The following is a 14,214-nucleotide window of genomic DNA, read 5'->3' on the forward strand; positions in this document are numbered from 1 at the left end:
TAGTTACTAAGATCTATATGGTTTTTAATTTTTAGGCTGTTAATTTGACTGTGACATTAGTGAGTGAAGGGTTATATGTACAACAGAGTATGGAAAGGAGCAGGAGTACTGGGATACAGGGTGCAATTCCAAACAGGGTTGTTACTGAGATGATGACATTTGATAAAAGCCTGAGGTGTGAGAATGAATTATATGGACCTTGAGAAGAAGATTCTAGCCCCAAGGAACACCAAGTGTGAAATTCTGGGCTTAGAGGATGTTTAATTTGTTGGAGAAACAGTTGAGTTTAATGTTACTAATGGAGAATAAGTGGAGGAAGCCATTATAAGAAATGAGTTCAGAGAGAATGATACAGACAATTGAAGTCACTATTGAGGATTTGTACTGAATGAGAGCAGAAGTCATCAGAGGGTTATGAGTAAAAGATAACATGATTTGATTTATATTTTACAAAGGACACCTGGATGCATATTGAAGGAGGAAGCAGGGAAACTACAGAGGAGGGTGTTGTGATAGCAAATGTGATAAATTATGATAGCAATGGCTGGTGACCAGTGATCAGATTCTAGATATATATTGGCAGTTTCACTAGTGGGATTTGCTGTTGTTTGAACTTATGTTCTGAGAGAAAACTGTGAAATCAAGTAGGGTTTGAATTTTTTAACTCACGTAATGGAAAAAGGTGGAGACATCACCAGTGGACACAGTTATGTTTTTCTTTGGTGATGTTTGATTAGGTGCAAGCAGAAAGGAAGTGTGATAAGAGTTAGCTGTAACTAACATTGACCTATTGTCATGGGAATGTAGTAAAGCAAGAGTAGCCCTAGGGAGTGGACTAGACAATTTAACATGGATAAGTAAAAAGGTGAAGCTGTGACATTGGTGGGAATGGATATAGGAAGGCAGAGATAACATCATGGAAAAGAAGAGATGAGTTTAGAAGTCACTGGTGGTATCTTATTAGATGAGATTACAGAGAGGAGATTTGAGGAATAATTGAAGGAAATGGTCTGGAAGTGGCAAAGAGAAAACCCATAGTCTCAAGTGGTATGAAAGAGGAAAAAAAATAGAAGCATTATCCTCAGGAGATAGAGGATAGAAGATTGACATATTTAAAAGGGAAGCTGGTGTTAGGTTTTGCTGATAATTGACCATAAATTCTAGATGATCTAATAGTTTGAGAGATTGGATAATCGGGGAGGTAAATCAATTAGGGAGATGTGGAAAGCTTGTTTGTTTTGAGAAATGAAATTTTGGAGCATGGGTTTTCATGATGATAGTTGTATGTTTGATCCTCTTTTCACCTAATTCTGTGAATGCTGAGATAAAGTCATGTTGCCGTGAAATATCAATTATCACAGAATTGTGCAGTGTAAGAACTGCAATAAAAGTACTGAGAACATTCCGGTTCCAGTGAATCGCATAGGTTGAGTCTCAAAATGTAAGGTAGTCCAGTGTGTTCATGAAAGTAGAAGACTGGGTTTTGAGGGATATGTGCAGGTGGCCAAGATCATTAGTTTTAGCACTGGTTTACAGGTTTTTAGGTATATCTGAGAGTTTAAAAAAGAGTCAGACCACACCTCAGGCATGTAGGCATCACTATATTAAAATACTGCTCAAGTTGATTCCAATGGGCAGCCAAGGTTGAGGGCCATTCTGGTTCAGTATCTCTTAATCCTATGGTATTCAAATCACTGGAACTATCTATAATGTCATCATTGCTGATTTTCTCTTCAGTTTTTATCTGCTTGAACTGTCACAGAGACTCATTTTTCAATGACTTTGCCTATTATATAAATAGTTACAGAATGTCACATTCATCAATTACGAGGAATTCTGCATCTGTGGAAGATTGTTAATGCCACTTTGTGCTCCTTTTCACTTATATATTATTGTTCTATTGCTTGTTTTAACCCTGTTTGAAACCACAATGAAGTAACAAAGATGTTGGTCCCATGAATGGGAAAAGACGTAGGATGTTTTAATTTTACAGCTTCTTTGGTTTTCATCCCCAAATTTTTTGTATGGGGATTTGTAAATGGAAAGACATATTTTCTGTGATGTGTATTATTTCTTAACAGTATTTATCACTTATGCATGTAATTGGTATCATGGAATATTTAAAAGTTTTCTTACTATCATAGTTAATGTTTTAATCAGTAAAATAATAGGCACTTTTTGTGCTGTCAAGGCAGAGTTTATACTGGACAAGATTAAACAGACAAAACAATGTTATCACAAATAACAGACATAAACTCTTAATGTTACCACAATAAGAGAGAAAATAATGGTCTAAATTGAAGTCTGCTGAAACAAAGGGTGGAGAATATTTAAGTGCTGGGATGAGAGGAAGATCAGAGCCCTTCAGGGTTTGGTAATAGACTTCATCCCTCTTTCAAAATAAATTTCCTTTTAAGTTTGTGACAAAAAATAGTTTTGTAATTTTCAGCAGCGCTCCACCCGGCAGAAGCTAGTCTCCTCCCCTGCCATAAAAACTAGGAGATAGCAGTAGCATCTCTGTTTATTTTTGAAAGACAGTTTCCTGGTCCTCGAGAAAGGCAGTCTTAGGTTATAAAATTGGCGAGCTTTTAAAAAGATTTACATCTTAAAGGGCAAAGAAAATACTTATATTGTAAATTTCCTACACAGATGCTATAAGAAAAGGGCCTCCAATCGGGATGATGCATGGCTGTGTCTCACTCAAGCTGAGGGGAACATGGGAGATCACTTTTGTTAACACACATTTCTCATTATTTCTTTAGTAGGAATTGTGAACTGCTTTGTAGTGTGAGAATGTTTTAAAAATGGTTGATTCATATTGGAAAATTGCCTCCAGTATTGTTTTTTAAAAATGTATACTTGTACAAGTAGGCTATGAGGGTTTGTTTCCATTTTTCTATGTGTGAGCTAATATTAAATTGTTAAAAGAGACAATTTCCAGCTTTTGTTTTTATTTGGACCAATTTGTAAGTGAAGAATGGAAAATACACTTTCAATTGCCAATGTGGTTAAACTTTAAAAGTGTTTATTACCCCTTTATAGTTCCTCTTTTGGGAATTACCACTTTATGAAGCTTAAAATTTTTTCTTGTTTACTGTTCATATTATTTTTATTAAAAAGTGCAATGTTAGGTTCAAAACTGGGACAAACTCCATATAATGTACTAACAGCCGAGAAAACTGGGACTTTTCCCTGAAAAATCTATGCCATTTTCCACCAAATTACTTAATTTTGAATGAGAACAACTGGAGTAAAACATTGTGAAGCTAGGGTGATAATATTTTCTTAGTTTTGACTTTACTTACAGCAGAGATGTTGCAGTGGTTTTAGTAAAATATTAGACTCTGATGTTTGTCTTGCTCACGGAAAATCACTCTGTTGGAGAGATAAAAGGAGAGTAAACATATTACAAAATACATGTGATGATAGTCAAAACTATAGGAAGCAAACATACACTTGCCTCCATGCGTTGTCACACTCTTGGCCAGCAGTGACTGCCACACACAGAGCCGCACAAGAGATGCGTGATCTTACCTGTTCTAACTCGTTCTGTTGAATCTTCTCAGTTGTAACACATCTATAGACACCTATTGTTAATATGCTTTGGCCTTTGAAGAGCCTCAATCTGTACGTGTTTATTGCAGTGTCAAAGCTTCCACTTTTCAAGAGAGAACCGTACATCAGTGCAGAAATGAAGTGTATTGAAATGAGGTACTTCTGGGAGCCCCACATTGAAAGCAATAATAAACTGCATACTAGAACAATATCATATTATTATTAGAATATTATTCTTACATTTGATGTAGTCTACATCTCTTTTCTATATTTATTATTTTTATACCCTCTTTTCACATAATAAATTGATTGGTTACCTGCTATAAAACAGGCACTGTTCTATGGGGATAAAATGCTGAAATAAAGATTTCAAACTTAAACAGAAATCAGTGATGCAAGAATATAATTTCACTGCTGTGTATTGAAACAGCCCTTGGCGTAGGTACAAACAGTATGGAATGAGTAAGGGGAGGGAAGAGAAGTAAGATTTATTGAGTGTCTTCTTTTTGCCAAACTTTGCGAGAAGCCCAGTGTCATTTAAATAAGGACCACTATTGACTCAAAGACTTGTGACAAAAATTGTTTGATATTTAATTTTGTCTCCTCAAAATTTACCATATGATCCAGTGCATAGCTGGTATTGTATCATTTTTAATTGAGTGAAAACGGATAGAAATTAGGAAAGCAAAGGTTTTTCAACTCATTTTAAAAGTTGCGTATAATATGTAGGCATTTTTTTTATGTTCTAAATTTCTCAACACAGTATGTAAGTCTTCCTAATTTTGTGGATACCAAAAAATATCAGTTAAATTACATTACTGTTCTCTAATAAATGCTAATTATCAAAATGAAGATTTTAAGTCACCAATAAAGAACACAAACTGACATTTAATGATTTTATAACATGGCTGAGAATAATTGAAACATTATATATATTAATTGTGAAAATTTGCTTATTGTAGATATAGCTATCCAGTTTTAGGAGTGCTTATTTTTGAAAGAGGAGGATTAACCTTTGAAAAAATCACTTGGTTCTCCAGTTAGAACCAATGAAAAGGACACTATACCCTTTCAGAGTCTCAGTAGAGCTAATTAAGAATGAATTATGGATTTTTTCTGATGAACTGTTGGTTAGTTGAGAGACTGTATCTAACAAATGTGGTTCAACCCTAAGAAAGTAAAATAAAATTTTAATGATAATTGTATGTAATATAAATGTAGGAGATTATATATGTGTTATAAATAAATACACATAAATAACACACAGACTATATGTGTACAACGTGTAAATACACTGATATGTTCTTTAGAGTTTCAAATCTGATCTACCCCAAACCATTATTCTGTTATGCATTGAAAAGCTATACATGCACATCATTTCACTGTTTTCCTCGTATTGCTTTATTGAAATTTGTATTTCACAAATATTCCTTAATGGCATAAGATTATTAACTGAAAATATAGCAAAACTCTGATCCTCATACTTCAGTGAAATAGCTCTTCATATAATTTCCTTTCTACGTCATATTTCTGTCTTTTGAAGACTTGAAGGGAGAGAAGGAGGGAAAAAGAGAAAGGACTAACACTGATTGTCTTTTATTAACATTTATATGGGTACAATTACATAATGATATACTGTTTTAAATCAGTTGCCTGAGGGTTCCCAAATTCTTGAGGTTACTATTACATTAAAGGTAAGTAAAATGTATGTTCATTTCTATACCAAATGTTATAAAAATTTAGCCTTTCTCCACATTGTTTATAGAAGTACTTCAGATCTGTATTTTCTCTAATCATTCCTGGACCTGATACCATGTTTCCACCGAATTCTCAGTCTTCTGGTATGTTTTTTATATTTTTCGATAATATATTTTTCAGTATATTTTCTGATTCTTTGAATCAGTCACAATCCAGTGTTTTTGAATTAGCACAAGCTTTTTAAACCAGTATTGGTAGTTAAGCACAGAAATCAATAACAAATCGAGTACTAAAATTTCTGTATTACTATTAGAATATCATTCTTAACAGTGTCTCAGGCATTCCCAATCTTGAGGTTTCTCACAAGCTGTTTTTGGTTTTTTCAGACATTGATGTTCTCATCTTATCTTTCATGAGAGTTGTAGAGATTCATAATCCATACTTAGTAAACACTGAGCCTCCTTCATCACTCCTAGCTTTCCTTTCTCTAATTTGTTTCTCCAGACCTTATTGTATATGAAATTATGTTCCCTGTTTCTCTTGTTTCAGCAAAGACCAGGGCCTTTTGCACTAAAACAGCCTATAGTGTTATGCTTTTGTGTAGTTACCCACCCTGATAAAAATTACAAACTTCTCTTAGGCACATTGTTTTCTTTCAGCCCTGCATAAAGAATTGCAGGAGTACTCCCCCTCTGCCCTGACTATGTAAGAAAACTGAATTTTAAAATAATCCTTTATATTTTATTTTTAAATTTATTTTGGTCCCTATTTCAAAAATAGGTACTTAGAAAGTGCCACCTAAGGATATCAGTAGTATACAGAACTCGGCTGTCTCTCAAAACCAGTGGTCAGGGAGCTCACCAATTTCTATTAAAAAATGGCTTGGAAAATTAATAGTTGTGAGCAATGTGCTGCCAATGCATTCATTTAAAAACATCTCTTGCATTTGTCAAATCCAATTGTCTATAGCTCGTTCCCAACCAAAATAAAGAAAACCACCCAAATTAAAACAAATAGAGGCTACTTAATCAGTCTGTTACAGTAGGCACCACTCACCATCACCTGTGCTTGGCAGAGACTCAAGTAGATGAGGAAGTTGAAAATTGTATAGTAAAACCCAAAGTATAGATAATTTAAAGAACAAGATAAATGATATATAATAAAAAACAGGGAGATAGACTTTGTGGAGATGGAAGGAAATCTGAGGATAAGGAGGGATGAGTGAGAGGGAAGGAGAAGGTGAAGTATAAAGGATCGGGGTGTGATATGTACATATTGCAAGCTTACACTAAAAAATTTAATAAAGGAAAAATTTGGTAAGACTTCAGTTTTGTTCTAGGTGGAGATTGTTGGAATGCAGTACCTGGAGGTAGGCTTCTTAGGATAGGGAGCATCTTTTGTGTTTGGATGGGGGCATGATTGACTTTTCCTTATTGTTCCTTGATTAGAAACTGTGAGGAAACTCAGGGAAGCTGGCTATGACTAATCAACTCCTGGCCCTTCTGACTGTCAAGTTATACATCAAAGTTCTGTTGTCATACCTGATCTCTTACCTAAGCATTACCACTCTATTAATAAACAAACTATTTCTTGTATGAACAAGAGAGAACTCTACAAAATCTTTATAGTTTCTTGGGTGGGGACATAGAAGTTAGATTTTTTTTGAGAATTGGAAGTTTGATTTAAGATAAAAATTTCAAAGTGGAGAGATTTGGTTAGAATTGGGTAAGGATAAAAATACAATGGTATAGTATGGGCTAAAACAGGATAAGGATTTTAAGGTAAGTGATTTAATTGCTTTTTGTTCTTTGCCATTGAGATCTTTAGGGAAGTTGGTATAATGAATAATCAAACCATGTAATTGGACTCCTGGAAAAAATGTCATACAATTGAAGACAAAAGAAGAACAAATCTAAAGAGAGATATGTTTTGGTTCGCAGTGTACAGGCTGAGTGTTAGAGTAGATAAAATTGTTATTCTGTAGAAAATAGTCTATGTTTTTCTTTAGATGCCAGTGTCCTGTTCTGAGGCATAAGTAATACTGTATATGAAGTAGAAATGTTAAATTCATAATCACATATGCACAAAGAAATTTGTCAGAATTCTGCATCACAAATACATTCCACTTCCTGGTAATATTCTCTGCAAATACTGTATGTTTCAATGTACTATTACATGGAATAAAGAATCCCTATATTATTTGGAACATGACCTTGTTTGACCTTGAGGACTGTTGGAGGGGCACTTTTTGGGAAGAAATCAAGCCTAAAAGTTTGACATGAGCTGAAGTGCTGAAATGTGCAACATGTACTGGAATTTCTTCTCTAGCTGGTACCGAAGGACTGAAAGCTTATGAAGAGACACTATTGAGGAGGAGCAGTGCTCCAACGAGTGTTGGCAATGCATATATTGTCCTCTCGGAGGAGAAAGAGTAGGTGGCTCCAGAATGTTTATAGAGATTTTTCGTGAAGTCATTTATGCATAGTAAACATGCACTCTCTACTACTGTGTTTTCAATTAAGACGAGGGTGTGTAACCAGGAAAATAATAACTTGGGACCTACTACTGTTGAATGGAAGTTTTCTACAGAGGTAGTAATTATTCCAAACATGAAATTTCTCTAATGATAAACTGAGGTGTGCAAATTCAAAACTAAAGGATTCCCAAGCAAACAGAAAATTGTCTTAGCAGTGATTTTTAGATCACCTATATATCCCAGAACACATTTTTCCTAGGGCTATGACTTCATACTCTTTAACCATATTCATGTTTTTTCCCCTAGAAAATGCCTTAAGCTCCTTACGTTAATTATTCCATATAGTTGCCTGAGCTCTGCTTGAAAGATATGTATGCTGAGTCACAAAATAAGACCTGTCTTACCTATTCCCTAGATCAGGACACATCTATCTTTTCCAGTTGAGTGAATGGTGTATTACTCAAAAAACATGCAGGAAACATTAACATTGTTCCAAATTTACTTAGTTATGTACAAAGTTGGAGTAACTGGTTGCTTCTCTTGCTTAAAAAACATAAGTTGTTCAATTAGCAAACAAGGATCTGGCAGGGATACCCACACACTATGACACAGCTAAGTGACTAAACAGTGTTGACAAACTGAATATTATATCATACTTTGATTGTTTGCCTAAAGAGTCTTAGAAATATGACACTGTTTCTTTTATGAAGTGGATGCATATGTGAAGAAAGGATGATTAAACACCTTCAATTCTACAGATGACAATTGACATAGTCATGGAAGAAATTTGAAGACTGCAAACATTAATGTCTCAACATTAACGTTAAAATTACAGTTAAGATTGTGCAGGTAAAATAGGTGTGGTGGCACATGCCTGAAACCCTGCACTCTGGAAGACTGAGGCAGGAAGATTTCAAATTTGAGCCCCATCCTGACAAATTAGTGATTGAAAGAAGACCCTTTCTCAAAATGAAAAAGTTAAAAAATGAAAGAAGGGCTGAGATGTAGTTCAGTATGATGACCATGGGTTCAATCTCTAAAACTACAAAAAATGAAAAAAGTACACAGGTAGTATTTGTGGTGCAAAACCATAAAAATCAGGTTAAACCATGCAGAGTGATCTTTATAGCCACTAAGAAGTGATGATTTCTCTCTGACTGAAGTTTTTCTCAAAGTGAAAATGTACCTTACTCTAAATCCTATATCTATGGGGAAATAAAAAACAGCAGATTACTTCTTTGGTGTAGTGTAAAATACTGGGAATACCAAAGAAGTGTTTTGTTTTCTTTTGTAAATAACATCATTATACCTCAACAATACATGTCTTCTTTTCATTATATAATTTATGATACCTAGTGGTCATCTATTCTGTGCCGTTTTCATATTTTTAATTCTGAATCAGGTTTCCATATTTTATTCATTACATCTTTCATGTCATAAAACATATCTGAATGTATCTTTAATTTTTTTGGCCAGTCTCACTTTTGTAGGGTATTTACATCTGTTTTCTCTTGTGACTTTCCTAATTTCTGTCAATAAGTTCACCTTCAGCAAGTCTCCTTGACTATATATGTAGAGTCTCTTCAGGATGGCAAGGTCCATGTTCTCAGGTTAAGCTGTTTCTTCTGTAAACTGTTTCTTCTGTCATCTTACACATTCAATGGAAATTTTACTTTCAGCACTATAACTTATTGTTTATTGGCGATTTTTCTCCTTGTTGACCAGTTTCCTCTTTTGGTTATCTATATTTGTAAAATGTCACATAGTTTTATGACTGACAGACAAGAAACATGACTATGTGCTTTACTGTTTGTTTATACATGAAGAAAACGAGGCACAGAGACCACCCATCAGTGGCACTGGAAAAAGTAATACGTTGGTCATTGATCATTATGCACATCTATTAGTTGGGGGCAGAACTAGCAGCAAAGTACTTTATGTACTTTTTGGAATTACTTTTAGTTAATAGAGTGTGGTGCTTAAAATTTAGTGTGTTGATGTTATTTAAGTAATTCATCATAACAAATTTGTGCATATCAGAACCCTGCAGAACGAGGATGGCCTATAATCTGTATGTTACGTATAAGTTAATATGTTAATTTTGTGATGTAATCAAAGAAAATATATTACATTACCCAGGATCTTGCTCCCGTGAAAAAGATAAGATCAAATTCAGATTTTATATTGGAGATTATGAAGATCTGAGTTGAAAACATGGACATGAAATGATCATTAGTTTGATAGGCTGCCGGAAAATGAAGGAAATATGTTATAATAAGGAAAAAAATACGTCCTGGTGTAGAATCTTGACAATTAGAGCATTTAGTGCATGTATATACATCAGTAAACTATGTCTTCTTAAGGATATATGTATTTATATATATATGTATTTATAAATATATTTTTATTTTACTCAGGAAGAGTTATATTCAGGAAGAAAGACACCATTGATAGCCATTGATATGAACTGGTCAGATGTCTTTGAAGAAGTGGTAATATTGTCCGTAGCTAAAACAATGAAAATTTTTCAGTGATCATAAGTCAGAATACAGTTTGATGTTTCGCGGTTAAGGCAGAGTTAAAGAAAAAATCTATTATACTGTTATTTTGCATAATATTTGCATACTTGCATACTTCTTATGTAATCACATTTTTAGCAAATCACCTTTTTTCATTAACATAATTATCCAGTTAACTTGTGATGTAATTAGATTCCTAAAAAGCAGTCTTTATTAAGCAAATGGAAAATTTTGTCCTTCAACAACACAAAGCTTGATTTTTTTAAATTTAAAATTTGGATGTTTGTGTTATTGAATTAAAGTCTGTTCTTTCATTGTAAGCATGAAACAATAAAGTAAATCTGATATGCAGAAGTTTTTAAAAAAATTATTATTTAACCTTTTGAATTATACCCAAAGCCGTATTTGAAATTTGAAGCAGTTTCTGGATTGTATCAAGAGCTGTCATGCAGTTGACTCAGTGAAGGTACATGGATGCAGTTGGTCTCTTTCACTCAGTGCAAGACTCTCTCTTTAAGGTGTTTATCACATGAACATTTTGGGAGTTCTTCTTGAAAGAGCTTCAGGTTGTGTCTAAGACAGTGGCCACTGAACACTTTTCCCCTTGTTCTGCCAAAGGTTTCTTTTGACGTCTTTGTCTTTGTTCTTTTCTTGAGATCAGGACTAAGCAAGCATGCGTGTTGAACAGGAGATAGCCCTTTACACAGAAAGCTACCTTGTCCACTTCCCTCTTTTCTCCAGGCCTTAGAATATATTTGCCTTCTGATTTCTGAAAACTGAATAGAGTTCTGAGTTGTATCTTTATTCTTTTTATTTTACATATACCGAAGAGAGTTTGAGTTTTTTGGTAAACTTGATTCCTTTTGTGCTGAAGAGCAAAGGTTACATCTTGGAAGATGAAATCTACACTTTATCCTAGGTTACTGAAAAGTCATTGAAGGTCATATGATAGGCAGAGGAGTGAGGTAAAGAGCTTTTCATTTTTTGTGCTGAAATCTCTGTTGTCCTTTGAAAAAGAATGGTGTTAGAGGGGGGCCCTGGAGTCTTGAAGAAATTTAGTTATAGATGAGCAGGAAGGTTTTTCAAGTACCCTTTTGTCAGTGAGCATTTATGTAGGAACAGAGTGACAGGACATGATTGGCTAGTAATATATTAGATCCCTGAATTCCATCTAGAAATACTTGGAGAAACCTTGGTATGGAGAATCTTACATCTTATGGCTATATGAGTGGGGAACTATGAACCAGAGAATTTAATATTAGTGCTAAGATGATTTCATTTTTATAAGCATGCAGTGAAGGTTAGTTTACGTTTTACGTACATGTTCACTTATCATTATAAATTATATTATTCCTTGTATGTGCCTCTCTCTTCTGCTAGACAATTGTCTGATTGACGGCTGAGAGAATGACATATTAATGTTTATGTGTTTGTAAATAGCACAACATCTGGAACACATTACAAGCAATGTAAATGTATGTTAGCTTAATGAATGAATGATAGATGTAATATGTGGTTGCTATGCAAATTATATATTTGAATGAGAGGAATAAAATTTGTGGTTTCTTTGTTTGAAATAAACTGTGTGAGTTAAAATTTAATAATAAAGTGCTGCATTACAAATAGTACAGAAAACATTTCCTGATAACATTTAATAGCTTTACAAGGTGTCTTTAATGAACTTTAAGATATAGCTTCCCCTGTAATTGCTGACAACTGTGTTGTTGTAGGTTGAAGAGCCTGCATGCTTATCAGAGGTACTATTGACTTATACTTGTTCTACTTATTGATTACTTAATTAGTTTTCCAAGATAGCTAATCAGAGAGAGAGATGTAGGTATTTAGGAGTCTTTCATTAAACCATCCTACTAAATTTAAAACAAATTTTGTGTAGCCTGAAATTCCAGCTGAGAAAAGGCGAGCTCTTGAGGACCATGGCTTACTATAATACTCTATCACAAGTTAAATACTTACAATTTAATTTTTATTTTCCTCTTTGGAATAGCAGTATTTTCTTTTGGGTCCATTGGTTAGGGAAAGATACCCCATGTACAATGATTATATGCTTATTTGCATTTTCATCTGAACATAGATAAGCAGAGATAAATTCACATTTCCATAAACTTTTAAACTCACGTTCCTTCTAATACTTTCTCCACTTACTAGAAATCTATTGATTAAAATATAAAATTTATCATGTTAATCTAAGTCAGTTTTGTGTTTCTACACATATATTTGTTAGCATATGCTATTAGCAAAATTCTTTAATAATTATTTGGCTTCAGTTATCTTCTTTAAAATGAATTTTTCTTTTTCTTTTAAAAATTAATTTGAAACAATCAGCATTTGTGCATCATTTTTGTTCCATGTAAATTGAATTTGACATAAACATTGTGCACTTTTCTCGAGTGCTGGGGATTGGATACAGTGCCTCACACATTGTAAGCACACTGCCACTGAGCGATACCCTCTACCTTTACAGTAGGAGTTTTTAACAAAGTGATTTTGATTTTTTTTATTTCCCTCACAATCACATCAGTTTTTAAAGAAAGGTATTTAATTATTTTACTTTCATATCTGTGCTCTTTATTACATGATTTGCTGTTCATGTAATCTAAATATGTTAACATATTTAAATTACATGACCATATATGTTACATAACCAATATGTTAACATATTTACATTACATGACCACAAATGTTAAATTTAGTCAGAATAAATTAAAATAGATGTGACTGGGCAACAGTGTAAATGAAATGCTAATGATGGATGATTAAATTAAATTTTGAACTATGTACATTTAAATAACATTTATTTTGGAGAATTTTAGGTATTGAATTTGACTTACAGTGAACTCACTAAACAGTTTCTGCTATTGGAATTTTTATATGCTAGAGAGGAAGCTTTCTTCATCAAGTTACCTCATTTTTATTAATACTGTCATCATATGCCTTTTAGGAAGCATCTAACAGAGCACCATAGTGAAAAAATAAAAATAGAAAACAGCTTTAATTTTTCTGTTTAGAGATTACAACCTAGGATATATATAAATTATTCAATTAAAAAGTCATTAATTTATTGTTTCATCCATGCATATAACCAATATTTGTTAAGCATATAATATTTGTTCATGTGAAAATTGAATCTGAGAGCTTTTGGTTTCAGGGAAAATTGTTTTCACTTAAACATTTTTAATATAGAATAGAAAAAGACTCATCTCTACCTCAAGCTTTCACTGCTTCCTTTCTTTAATGATTCATCGTCACTTAACTTGATCTTTCTAGCAACAGATGCTCATTTACATAAAATAATAATAACAGGAGTTGAGGGACAAAACAGCAATTATTTAGGAAATAATAAACTTAAAGTTAATAGAAAAGAATATATACAAGGACAACTACAAAATATTTATGCAGATTTCCTTGTGTGAAATGTGAGAAAGAAACAGAAACTGAAAGTGGAATAAGAAATGAACTCTCTTCAATTGCATACTTGTATTTTTCAGTATTTATAGAAAATTTAGGGGCATAAATCAAGTAAGAACACATCATTTGTCAGTTTATTTACAAAGTTGTATTCTGCTTTCTAGCTCCTTATTTTATGCCTCCCCTACTATGGTAGGAAAATAGACTAATTAAATATAAATGTAAATGAAGTATAATAGTGATCATTCATCTCAGGGACCCATAGTTCCCTTTGTTGTAATAGTTTTACGTTGGTGCTGTGATTTAGATGGGGAAACTAAAGGTAAAATGAAATAGTAACATGAGATAAAAGAAGACAGTTTACAGACTGTTGGGGGAGAAAACAGAAGATACAACTGCCATAAGCAATAGACAATAATGAGATTGTGATATCTATTTACTAAGATTTATATTAAGAGGTCCTCTATATGTAAACTGGTAAGAAATAGATGAAAAAGCCCAGAGAAAAGGTAGACTAAAGATATGCAGTAGCAATGAGTG

At 33.3% G+C, this 14,214-nt stretch overlaps 1 protein-coding gene and 1 long non-coding RNA gene across 5 annotated transcripts in view; one reads left to right on the forward strand and one right to left on the reverse strand.

Annotated features, from left to right (window-relative positions):
* The window catches only part of Ralyl (RALY RNA binding protein-like), a 624,857-nt gene that overhangs the window by 94,803 nt on the left and 515,840 nt on the right, over positions 1 to 14,214 (forward strand). The window lies entirely within an intron of this gene.
* Positions 3,278 to 14,214, reverse strand: part of LOC106148217 — a 32,073-nt gene continuing 21,136 nt past the window's right edge. The window contains exon 4 of the long non-coding RNA XR_001233467.1: positions 3,278 to 3,375. This is a non-coding gene — a long non-coding RNA (uncharacterized LOC106148217). The remainder of the gene's footprint in view (positions 3,376 to 14,214) is intronic.

Source organism: Chinchilla lanigera, unplaced genomic scaffold (genome assembly GCF_000276665.1).
Source record: "Chinchilla lanigera isolate Chin_1 unplaced genomic scaffold, ChiLan1.0 scaffold00016, whole genome shotgun sequence".
In the NCBI taxonomy this organism is placed as follows: Eukaryota; Metazoa; Chordata; class Mammalia; order Rodentia; family Chinchillidae; genus Chinchilla; species Chinchilla lanigera.